Below are 13,311 nucleotides of genomic sequence, written 5' to 3'. Positions count from 1 at the left end.
TAATTGTTAAGAAAAATGGAAAGATGCCAAAGACGTATTTAATTTAAAAATTAACATATAGCATGTATATCCTGAGTTAGGCCAGACTACAAAACTTCATCTGAATTCTGAAACCCTGGAGTCCTAGTTTCTTAAATTAATTCTTTTACTATGCATGTAACAAATGAGCAGTATGGAGGGCTAATATGGAGATACGCCAGAAATTGGACATATTGGTGAATTCATATGCTACCAGTTATCTAAAAAAGGTGGTCTCCACAACTGTGATGCATGAGGATTCCCCGGGGGCTGGAAAGACCATCAAGAAGAAGAGGTGCGGTAAAGGGTAGGAACAGAGCCCCAAAGACCCACCAAATCACCGATATGAACAAACCCGCCCTGGGCCACAGTCTTGCATGTTCATCATGTCTTTCCTGCAGGTCTGGCAAATGGTCATATAACCCTATTTATTTGGGGTGTATATATAAGTATAAAGCAAGATGTATGCTCAAGATGTTTATGGTTATTACCTTTCGAGAGAGACAGAACTGAAAGGATGAATCTTTTTATCTTTTCCTATAGATAAGTATACTTCTTTACAAATATACTTCTATGTTTTATTTTTTTCTTCAAAATTATCCCCTCAATTGGGTAATAAAGAAAAAGGTGATACTGGTTACTATTTCTAGACGATGATTATGTCAGTCTCATCTGGTTAGTGTAAAAGTGAATAACATTATAGTTTGATTAATAACTCACGCTATTTATATATATTAAACAATACTGTCACAAGGGAACTTTGACCAATGAGTTTGCCACTCTTCAACATTTGATAATTACAAGTATCAAGTATTATAGCCAATTGAAGAAGTACTGTTGGCCACTTACCACTTACCAGTCTTAATTCCTTTACACCTATGAATGCATCTTTATCTTCGTATGTTATAGCCAGAAAGATCAGTGGAGTGTGTTGGGCAGCATGTGTATGCTGGTTTAAAAGGATGTATATACCCTTGGAAAGCCATGTTTTAATCAAAATCCCATTTCATAAAGGCAGAATAATCTTTATTCAATACTGTATGCAGTTAGATCATCTCCCTGGAGATGTACCCCAATCAAGAGTGGTTGTTAAGCTGGATTAGGGGAGATGTATCTCCACCCACTTGGGTGGGTCTTGATTGGTTTGCTGAAGTCAGAGAATGAGCGATTTAAAGAGGAGCAGAGCAGAATGACGTAACCACGAGAAGCAGAGTCCACCAGCCAGTGACCTTTGAAGATGAAGAAAGAAAACGCCTCCCGGGGAACTTCATGAAACAGGAAGCCAGGAGAGAAAGGTAGCAGATGACGCCGTGTTCGCCATGTGCCTTTTCAGCCAAGTGAGAAACCCTGACTTGTTCGCCACGTGCCTTCTCACTTGAGAGAGAGAGAGACCCTGAATTTCATTGGCCTTCTTGAACCAAGGTATTGTTCCTTGGATGCCTTTGATTGGATATTTCTATAGACTTGGTTTAATTGGGACATTTTCTCGGCCTTAGAACTGTAAACTAGCAACTTATTAAATTTCCCTTTTTAAAAGCCATTCCATTTTTGGTATATTGCATTCCTGCAGCTAGCAAACTAGGACAATGTGGGACTATTCAAGCATGATTTTTCCATCATTCTCTAAGCAATTACTATGTGGTAAGCATCAGGGATGCAGAAATATGTAAGAAGTGGCCGCTGCCCTCAGAGATCTAGCTGTCCGGCAGGAAAGACAACTCACTACAGGCAGTAGCACAGCACAGCATCCAAGGAGCGGGGTCTGGAGTCAGGCCTGGGTTAGCACTGTGTAATCCAGGTGAAATGACCCAAACTTTCCATGGCTCAGTTCTCTCACCTACATTATCACGAGGCCATCATGACATCTACTTCTTCCGATTACTACATGGGTCAAGTGAGACAGTGTACACAGAGTTGAACTTATTACTCTTTTTATCTAAAGAAATAGTTTCAATGAATTTTGATAAGAGCTATAATGAAGATTTCTCATGTATCATCCATAACTTCTCTCTCTACCTGTGGTTCATGGATGCTGAAGTGGAAAAGGGTCACATCTTTATTTCTTCTGAGAGGTTGCATCAGTAGCATCTCTGCCTCTAAGGAGAGATTCAACCTACAGTCCTTGGTGTTCTAAATAGTCCTTTCACTATGGGTCTCAGTCTCCTGTGTTCCCAGAAAAACACTGACTCTAAGAGATCAGCAGATCCCAGACCGTGTTGCTGATGCCAGTTCGGGAGGTATATGTGCAACTTTTCCCACTGTAAACTTCCAACAAACACATGACGACTGTGAAGAGAAGGCCAGTTCTAGCTTGTAGCATGTCCTAATGTGCAGACCAGCCCATTGCGTGAAACTGCCCTTGTTCCTTTCATTCCTGCTTGGCACTGAGTTGGCTGCCAGGCATGCCCAAAGCCAGATAAGACTTAAAGCTAGAGACCCTTATAAAGGAGAAGGTGGTGACTTAGTAGGTTCCAATTCCCTGTTACTGCCAGGGGAAAAACACACTGAGGTGTGTCAAAGGAACCGGGAATAAAGGTGGGCTTCCCGATCCGATCTCAGCAAGCCCTTTAAGTGGCGGAGAAATTGGTTTTCTGAGAAATTGATTGTTATAAATCCTGCCATATTAAAAACCATCTACCTGCTTTTAATGATACAGCAAGGCACAAAATGATTGAAGAGTACATCTCATACAAAACTACTTGTTCTGCTCAACTAACGCATAGGTTCTGAATTCCTCATGAGTGTCCTTTTAAATCCCTATTATGATAAACGAGACCAAATGGCATGCTTTGCTGTGCTATCTAAATTGATCACATTTTTCTACATATTGCTTGATGCCTCTAACTTTATAATACAGGTAAAGAGACAAATTATATAAACCAGGACTTGTGCTCTGGAATTCTGCCTCTCGTGGAGAATGGAATGTCTCTCTGTTAAAGCCAGATGAAACTCAGGCAGCAAACAGTTGTATTTGAGAAGAACTGTTCTGCCTCACTGTCATGACTCTGATTTCTTCTCTCACATTTTTGTCTTTTATGCTCATAAAAGGCAGAGATCCTCTGGGTTCTTAAATATTTTGGCCCACAACTAAAGCAGGAACCTGGGATATGGGTGTCTGCCATAGACCCGTGTCGCTTAATTGAATTGATCTTGTTCCATGGTGTGAAAAATGATGTTGTTAGTTCCCAGGGACTCTCTCAGAATGTCGCCAGACCTGAAAAGATACCTCCAAGTTCCTAAGGTGGAAAATGAGGGGAAAAAACACAAAAGCCAAGCTATATATTGTTTATATGACTCGGCACTATACACTGACTACTCTGTGAATATTTAGCATGTGGGAGTTTGGCATTTAAATTCTGTGAGCTTCAATTTTTTTTTTTATCTCTACAAAAAAATGAAACCTACTTCCTTGATAATGTACACAAATGTGTCTTAAAAGTTATGAAGCCCTACACAAATGAAAGATATTCTTTAATGCATTTCTTTCACAGCATTTCAACTTTTCGGTTTTCTTTTTAACCCTTTTCTTCATTTTCCTTCCCTTTCCATGTTAAGGGAAAGGCACTTACAGCCTGGGGCTTGTGACTTCTTTCAAAAACATTTCAGAGATTAAAAATAGAGCAAGTTTGAGCTGGGGAGTATGCTTTAAAAGCTACTATTTAAGCCTCTTATTCTACAGTTGAGGAAACTTGAATATCCTAAAGATCAAGGGAATCAAATAAGACCTCACAGCTAATTAATTAAAGCTAGGACTAAAATCTCATCTCCTGGGATGTCCTTTGCACATTCACTTACACCTGCCTCTTGAACTCCAGAGTAGATGATCTTGCTGTCCAAACTTTGACCTGAGGAACTTGTAAATCCCTTTAGGAAGAGTACGGAGACTTGTGCTTCTCCCATTTTCACCTCTCCTCTCCACCCTAGTAGGTGCTTATATATACAGATGGGATTGATTAGAGGAGGGAAAGGGAGGGGAATTATGAGTAAACTTGGTGAAGGAAGCGTGTCCAAGGTTTGATTGTGCAGTGGAATCTCGTAGGCTTCCAATCAGAACAGAATGATTACCTTCCTAGTTTTATCTTCTATGTCTTCTCCTTAACCCCCTTTGTTTCTTTTCATGTTGAAGTAGTTTCATATAATAACATCTACATTTATCAAGATCCTCTTATAGACCAGACAGAACTCCAGGTACCTCATATATTATTTATTCTTGCAATAATACCCCTCCATGGTTGACTTAATTACCCCCTTTTACAGATAAAAATACTGGTTTCAGGATTAAATAACTAGCCTTCAACACTTACCATTAATAAGAAGTGGGTCTGGATAGAAAATCTTGGTCTGTCTACATCTTACCCTGTCACCCCATGCTGCTGTAAGAGGTCTGCCCCCCTCTAACAGTGAGGGTTAGTAACATGTACTCTGGGGCCTCAATGCCTGGTTCAAACCCAGCTCCCAGCATTGGTTGACAAGTTACTTGCCCAGTATTTCAACTTCAGATTCCTCTAGAAATAAGCATATTAGTGTTACCCATTTCATAGAAGAAAATGCCAGAGAGGTGTAGAAGAAAAGGAAGAGATTTGAAGCCTGAGAGGGGGACAACATGGAGAGTTTGAGAAGAAATGTGGTCAGCCTATTGGAAGACCCATTCTTGGCTGATAGCCAGCTAGGAACCCAGGATATCAGTCTTACAACTGCAAAGAACTGAATTTAGACAACAATTTGAAAGAGCTTGGACATGACTTCTTCCCTGGAGCCTCCAGAGAGGAACACAGCCTGGACACATCTTATAGTCTGAAATTCTTTGAAACTCTAGCAGAGAAACCGGTTAAGCTACACTGTGCCCAGATTTCAGACCCACAAACTGTAAGGTAATAAGTGGGTATCCTAGTGGGCTTGCTAAATTTGTATATTCATAACAAATTTATGAATATATCTGCCTCTTCCCCTTTCCCCCTTGAAGAAAAAAGACTGAAGGAGGTAAGAGAGTATGTGGCTATTCCCCTCATCTTCCCAAATTCTCACCGGCAGAAGCCTGTAGAGGGAGAGACATGATGGAAAAGGAAAGGGGTAGTTGAGGTAAAGAGAGGGTCTCTGCAGGGATATCTCCTCACAGGTGATTCTGAACCTATGGGGGTTGCCAATGCATCACATTTTGGTAAAGTCAACTTGGTAGCACTGTTTGCTTAAGCAGAAGGAGATCTTGAAGCTGAGCTTTCCTGGGTAGCTGTTGGTTCTTATAGGGCCTAGATGAGGCCAAGTAGTCACTGTAAGTTCCCACAGAAGGATTTAAGGGACATCTGAAAGCCAAAGTAGGCCTTAGTGGATCAGGGATAGCTTTGCGTCCCTGAGCAAGCCCAGCATAGGCTATGATCTGCCCTAACTGTGGAATGCACTTATAAATGGCACGAGGGCAAGCAGTAACAAAGCAGAGGAAGGTCATTGCTCTAGGAACCACAGGGCCAGAGGACAGTGCCCAGGGACCAACTGACCTATTCTTTCCACTCCAACGTTGTCAAAAATACATGCTTCCCTCCTTTTGGCACACACATTCATGACATTTTGGAGAGGAGCCAGGGAAATGCAGAGAAGTCTGTCACCAAACATTTTTTTCTAAGAAAAAGCATTACTGTCCTAAAGGAACCATTTAAATCACCAGATTACAATAAAGTTTAAAACTAAATCAAAATAAATTGTTTCTCTTTCAGCCATTGGGTGCTCAGGAGAAAAAAAAATTATGGATAAAAACATGTGTGAATGATATTTTTGGCCATACTGCTGTGTAAACCTTTATACTTCCTTAAAGTATATGGCAGCTCTTAGAGATCAAGGCTCTGCACCTTTTAATTCTTTTTTATTCCAAAGAGTTCCTGGATTTCAAAGAAAATATTAGGGGATAATCAGTGCAGATAACTGGCTTGTCCTTGCCAGTTCCAGTTTTACTGCCAACATTTGTTCTGATTGGTCAGAGTTCATATTACTCTGGTTATTAAATGTAATGTTTTTAATAGCACACCTCAGCTGAATTTTTCCCTGTACATTTTATTGTGAAGATATTTAAATACATATCCTTATACCTACTACCTAGATTTTGCAATTAACATTTGCTCTGTTTTCTTTATCAAACATGTGCCCATCATCCCTCTAGCCATACATTTATCATGTAAATATTTGATGCATCTCAAAGTAAGTTGCAGACTTAACCCTAAGTACTTCTGCATGTATACCATTTACTAGAATTTAAGATTTGCAAACTATTTAAAAAAGAAGAAATCCTGAACTGGAGTACTATTTTATATTTGGAGCTTGTCATTAAGGTTAGCACAATGATAGCTTAACCCCTGGAAGGTTATTATGAGCAGGTGATATTTGAGCCAGAAATTTGTGGACCAAGATGAAAATTTTGATTACCATAGCAATTATTGATCTTCTTTATAATTGCTCTTATCAGCAAAGTTTATTTAGAATTAATAGGAGAGAAGAGTCAGGTATACTCCTGGCATCTGAAGTCACAAGGTAAAGGCTGATTCTAATGGAAATGCTTCCAATTGCGATGAATGATATGGGTTTCCGAACAGGGCTAAAGGAATATAGAGCGAGCCAGAGGCCCTTTCAGTAGTTTATAAACTCTCAGTTTCTTGACCTATGCTGCTGTCTTACTTCATCTTTACTAACATTTTGCATGTACAGTCAATGCCTTATGGCTGTAACAATTGCCAGTAGCTGTGAAACTTCATAACTTACAATGTGCTTACACCATATTAATTATCCACTAATGTTCAGAGAAAGAGAGGGGGAACTAGACATTATCTTGATGATAGCTTGATAAATTCTCAAGTCTAATTATTTCCACTTATCCCAACATGTTGCATCATCATATTTCTTTCCTTCCCCTCTATTTCTCCCTTTCTCTCTCTATTTTCTCATGTAAGAGAGGGGGTGGACTTTATTTTCATCATGATTATGGGGTCGTTTTTACTTCTCTTCTATCCTGGCATGGATAAATTGCAAAAGCACTTAGTTGATGGAGCTGAAAGAATATGAAAAGCCTGCTATTAGCAAGATTTAGACAAAGGATAGATGAACATTGATTTGATTTGTTTTCTTAATCTGTGAAATTTTACCTTTGATCAGTTTGAGGTATTGTACTGAAAACAGATCAATGCTGCCTGATCTTTCAAAATCTGTGAAACTCTACAATGGACTCTCAAAACAGAGGCTGCCCCAAGGATCTGGCCTTGGTGTTCTACAACACGCCAGAGGATATTCAAGCTTTAATCAAGTTAAAAGAAAGATAATCATATGCTTCAAGGTGTATTTCCAAAGTACTTTAAAGACCTTTCTACTCTTGTGACAATCTGGGGCCAAAGACGGGGGACACTCAACTTGGAGAGGAAGCCATAGCGGAAGGAAAGACTAAGCTCTGACTATAGTCTATGTCTGCATTGTCCTTTGCGGAAGTGCTATTGAGGTCTTCAAGACTAGGATTTTGGTGACACAGAAATCCTGGAGTCAAGATTCCTGGCACCTAGGAAATGCTGCATGCCATGGGCTGTGCAAGTGATTGCTTACTGAAAGGCCAAGCTGCCATCACTAGCACAGTGAGCAGAGGCTCAGAATCAATATCCATTCCCCTATGACCCTGTAAAAAGAAAAAGAAAAACCTGGTGCAATAGCCACACCAGATTGTGTCATTACTTCTGATGGCAAATCCCTCACCATGAAAACTGAGAGCACTTTGTAAACAACAATTTTCTTGTAATCTGGGAGAGGAATTTAGAGAAACTATAGCTGATGGCAGAAAACTCAGTCTTTCTGCAACTTTACAAATTCCTGGTTTGACACCAGGAATGGGGCGGGAAGGAAAACATAACAAGAAAAGTGGAAAATGGGAAATCAGTGGTGGAATGTGTTATGAGCAATGCCATCAGCACTCAGGACTATGAGAAAAGTAGAATAAAAAGACAATCATCATCTTTGGGTAGGACTTACCTATGAAAATTAGCAAGATCAGTTCAATGAGCAAATCTCCATAATGCTTTGTTTTAAAAAATATTGTGCTAAACTGTCTTTATCACAAACACTTCACAACCAAGTATTTTCAGTGCTAGGATCATCTCTTTGTTTAGTAATCAAATGTGCTAAAAATAAAAGACCCCTCCTCTCTCTAGAAGTATACATTATAGAGGACCCATCCTGTGACAGAAAATGGTCTGATAACTGGTTGAGACATATGTTCATTTGAAGCAAGTCTAGAGCTATATTACATGACAGGTTTCAAGCTTCATTCCCCCCCAGAGTCTAGTTGTTGTGAAAAGGCCTGAAACAGCATAGTATAGGAAAAACAATGCAGGCATAGCCTCTGCATCAAGAAGACAGAAGGGAGCACTGGGGACTATGGCGAACTAGAAACCCTTGTCCTATCTATAGTCAACTGTTTTCAGCTCTAGTTGTTTAATGCCTCGTAGAAATGCATGCTCAGTACCAGTGAGTTTCTGATTTTAACAGATGTTATAAATCTGGATTTTATGTGAAATCACTAAAATTTTTAAATGCAGACAGATTATCATCATTTGTGACCTCTGATTTCACTTTAAGGAATATGCATCCTTGTTTTAATTTAATGCAGAATGCACAGTATGGTGTAGGTGTCAACAAATGGAGAAGTGTAATTGATTACTACCATACCTAGGGTTAGTGGACCTCTACTTTAATTCTATTGTCTTTATGCAATTTATGGTATCTTTTTAGAATTCAAGCAAATCTAATCCCTGTGCCAGTCTATATGGGTGGAGGAAGCTTAGTTCCCAATAGTCTGGGCTCACAAAGCAGGTTAATGACGTATTGGGATAAAAGCCAGGCTTCCTTCTTTGAGCACAATGCATTGTCCAGTACATGGTGCCATCCCATAGCCGATTGCATTTCAGGTCTTCTGGAAGACAATTTTGCATAAACTTCTAAGAACCGTATGGCAGAGTAATCTTTAGTTTCCTAAAATTTCTCCTGGGCCTGCAGTATTATACTTGAAGTAAAATAGCACCAATTGCATTTTTTTGTTTGTTTGTGTTTTTTGGGCGTATGGTCTGGGAATTGAAACCTGGTCTCCCCATGGAAGGTGAGCATTCTACCACTGAACCACTCATGCACCCACTAATCACATTTTGGGAAAATGCAATTTGGATATTTTCCCATACAATGGTCACCACTGAGTTGTTATAACTGGGGGGAAAAGACATTGAAAATTAAACTGAGAGTTACTGGATTAAAGGCATCATGGTTAATTCCCAGGTTTATGTCATCTCTGATTCCCCATAGCATTCCACAAGGCCTCTCATCTCTTCTCTCTGTTGACAGAACACAATCTGATTTACACAATTCTCTCTAAAATGACGTTTGAGGATTACACACTTTGATGAGGAATTCAAGGCAACTTTAGATCTCATTGAAGGAGAAAGTACAGGACAGGCTGTTGTTCTCTGGGTACTTAAGGATGTAAGAGGTGGTGGTTTCTCATAACATAGGGCAGGCAGGTCTTACCTGGTGTGAAATGAGTCCTCTGTGACAAACCATAAGCTGAGATGGTGAGCAGAGGAAAACACCGCATGTGGGCAAAGCTCAATGTGCAGGCTTCCATTGTGATTTAGACAAAGCTGCTAAAGGAGGTAGTTCAGCAACCAAACTGGATGGGAGCTGTTTATCAGCAGGAAGGGATTAACAATAGAAAAGAAAGGCAGGTGGCCGTCATCCCAGATGGCCAGTGTGGCAAGAGTTCACAGATAGGAATCCAATCTCAAAGGGAGGACTAAACCACATCTGAAATAGCCTTGGCTTTGGAGTGCATCTGAAACTTTATGTGGAGAAATCCAAGTACTCAGTTCAGAGGTCAATGAGAAGTAAGGTGAGCTTAGCTGAATTTACCTGCACAGTCCTTAATTTAATATTCGTGGATTCCATTGGCCAATACCTGTAGGTTACCTGCGGCTGGTCCCCGGTGTTATTATTTTCTAGATTTTATTTTGCAGCTAATGTGGAAGTATTTGTTTTTCTCATATGCTTTGCTTTTTTTTTTTTATTCCTACTGACAATGTTTTGTAGCTCTGGGATGGAAAAATCCTAGAATTATGGTAACTTTCAAATAAAATCAGTGTTTAGATGATTTAGAATTGGTCATGAACTGAAAAGCACAAAAATTAAATCTGTATCCCATAATTAATTCCAGTATTCATTAAAAACTTTATTTTTTCATTTTTTTTTGCATTCGTTTTTCAAATATTTATCAAATGCCTACTCTGTGCTAGGCACTATTCTTCTGGTGACTAGGAATGCACAGTGAATGAGAAAGATAAAGTTTCTGCCTTCTTCACATATACGTTTTGGTGATACAGACAGGAAACACACAACTAATCAAATAAGAAATAACTAAATGCAAGCTATATTAAATATTGTTCGTGACACTTCAGTTTGTTTTTAACTCTTAATTATGATGGTTGTTAGTTGCTATATAGAATGAAAGGGGTAGTACAAGTTGAATATGGAGCTATTTAAACTAAATTCTGTTTTTGGGAGGAGTCTAGTTGGATTCCACCTCTATCATGGCTGGCTTATATCTATATTTGAACTTTCGTTTCACACTTAATGGAGTTCCAAAGCTTATTAATTCACCACACAGCATTGTTGTAGTCACTTGATACATAATTGAATATAAATAATTATATTTAATCTATATAAAATTAATTTGGGGCTGCAATTAGCAGCCCCAAATCTTAGAAGCCAGGAAGCTTAATAATCTTTTTCTCTAGTGCAAGGCATTTAATGTATTTACAGAATGAGCTGAAATAATTGATTCAATATTTAATAGAATATTGCTAATACAATGGACACATATTCTATAGTTGAAAAGCTAAAGTAGTTTCAATAAAGAAAAATATATGTATTAAAGTCTATTGTTTTTGTCTGTTTTCATTTTATTTTGTGTTGGTCCATGTATGGAGCAGCTAAGCTATTTATGTAACTCAAAATATGAAGTAACTTCAGTTTCACTTGAGGTTACAGTGTGATATATAGGGGTTCCAAAGTGAGACAACACTTTCCCCATCTCTGCCCAATTATGCAGAATTTAGGAAGGAAGAGAGATTCTGTCCCATACCTCTTGGACTTTTAGAAAGATTCACACATCTTTTAAAGGGGCCAGACAGAGGATTTTGTGAGCAAAGGTACCCGTAAGTAGACTTCTTTGGAGATAGCAGCTGCGGTGTTATGAGGACCCTGTCCCATCTTTGGGAAAGGGGGTTGTGGTGGTGATGATTTTCTTCTAACTCCAAGCTCAGTGAGCAGGGCTGTGAAGAACCCTGTAGACAACTTTGGGAGACACAGAGAATCGTGTCTGCCTGGAAAATCCCAAAGCAAGAGTCAGGTTGACAACTGCTTTGGGGGGAGAGGCAGGGCAATGCTAGTGCTGAGAACTGACTCAGAGTTTGACGATTCAAAGGCTGCAAGAGTGTTTCCCATGCAAATGTGGAACCCAGAGAACCAGGAAGGAATCAACTTGGGCTCTTTTCAATAAGGCCATAAGGAGGTAAGAAAACCTCAACAGAAAGAGGCTAGATATACTGGATGCCTAGGATGTGTGAAAGCATTCATCTTGGTCAAATGAAACACAAGAGTGTTTCAGCAGGGAACCTCTGAGGAGCCTCAAAACATCCCATTAAATGAAGCCAGCTATAAACATCTTCAGAACTTGAAAGAAAAAAAAATTATCAAGCCCAGAAAGACCTGTCCTATCCTCTTCCCTCTTCAAACTTTCCTCTCTTTGTTGCTAAAGAGAATGAAAAAAGTAATTAGTGACAGGGGTGAAACAGTGAATAGAGAGAGACAAGAGAAAGCAACCTGACATCCCTTTCACACTTCAGGTTTTAAGCTCCATGAAAAGAAAAGGCTTAACAATAAGCCAAGATCAGATTTTTGATTATTACAGAGGACTGAAAAGTCTAAATTCTCACTTGAAGCTGTTTACACCTGAAAGTGACTGTAGAGCTGTCTATTACCTAAGAGAGATCAGGAAATTCACAGACCTTCAGAAGTATCCTTCAGGATCAGGAAAAGATTATATCACGGGAAAGAAATAGAGATGAATTTTGATCGCAGTTACACATTATGCTTGTTAGCATACTGCTTATGCTTCATTATTGGAATATTTTCTAGAGATAGCATTAAAAGTTGAATCGTTTTAAATGAATTTTCATTAAATTTTTGTGACATGCAATTAGAGAAAAATGTTTAGAAGAAACAGAATTGTAACTAAAGATACATAATCTCATGAAAACACGACTTCAAATGAGACATTTTAATATTCTGACAATATAGGTTTCCAAATGTCATAAACTATGTGCCGGTGTGGACCCTGTTTACACTCACGTCTTTCAGTTGTGTTACGTATGAGGCCCAAAGAACCACTTTCAAAGAGTAATTGCAGGCTGAACGAGGTGACCCACGTTCTTTTCCTACCACAGCGCGCTCCTGCTATTGCGAATGTGACATAGATCTGTTTCGGAGCTGGTTTTCTCATTTAGGACATCCCACTTGATTTTTATTTGCAGATCTTTCATTTTTCTTAATGTGAGTACTGCTGACTAAGTAAGCATGTGAGGGTCATCTTCTTTGTTCCTCCTCCTTCCCCATCTCTTTCTCCTCCTTCCTCCGCCTTCTCCTTCTTCTTAGTTGGTTATTCCCATCGGAACAGAGAAAATGTTTCCCTCTTCCTTTAGTAGGGGGAGGAGGGATTCAAATTCTCAGTGAAATTCAGATAATGAAGAAGGAAAATGGTTTATTTGGGTTGAGGTGTTTTAACTGGTGGTAACTGGTGGTCTATGCCATGAAAAGGAAACTGGAAACTTACTGTTCCCTTGGTCCATTTGAGTGGCATTGGTAATGCACACACCGCCTCTCTCACTATAATCATTATAATCATGATAAGGGTGTGATAATACTTCCTGGAATAAAACTACTTTTGCTCCTTTTTCTAGTTTTTCATGGGCAATTTTTTTGGTGGAACTGATTATAAGAATATAATATCAGATATTAAGTTCATCTATGAAGTAAATGGACTATGGAGAAACAGAAGTATTTTTTTTTTTACAGGAGCATTTTTATAGTAATGACTTTATAGCATCATTACATTTGAACTAGGGGTGGGGGTGTGAAGTATTGCTATTTAGCTTCTTACCTATGGAAAAATGCCAATACTGATACTAAAGACAGATTTTTATTTAGATTCACTTCATATGTCATATTTAT

The 13,311-nt window shown here is 39.0% G+C and overlaps 1 long non-coding RNA gene across 1 annotated transcript in view; it reads right to left on the bottom strand.

The window, feature by feature from the left end:
* Positions 1–9,645, bottom strand: part of LOC143646225 (uncharacterized) — a 30,908-nt gene extending 21,263 nt beyond the window's left edge. The window contains exon 1 of the long non-coding RNA XR_013157398.1: positions 9,556–9,645. This is a non-coding gene — a long non-coding RNA (uncharacterized LOC143646225). The remainder of the gene's footprint in view (positions 1–9,555) is intronic.
* Positions 9,646–13,311: the final 3,666 nt, after the last annotated feature.

Source organism: Tamandua tetradactyla, chromosome 9 (genome assembly GCF_023851605.1).
Source record: "Tamandua tetradactyla isolate mTamTet1 chromosome 9, mTamTet1.pri, whole genome shotgun sequence".
Taxonomy (NCBI): Eukaryota; Metazoa; Chordata; class Mammalia; order Pilosa; family Myrmecophagidae; genus Tamandua; species Tamandua tetradactyla.
Note: the sequence above shows the minus strand (reverse complement) of the source record. Positions and strands in the feature narration are given on the sequence as shown.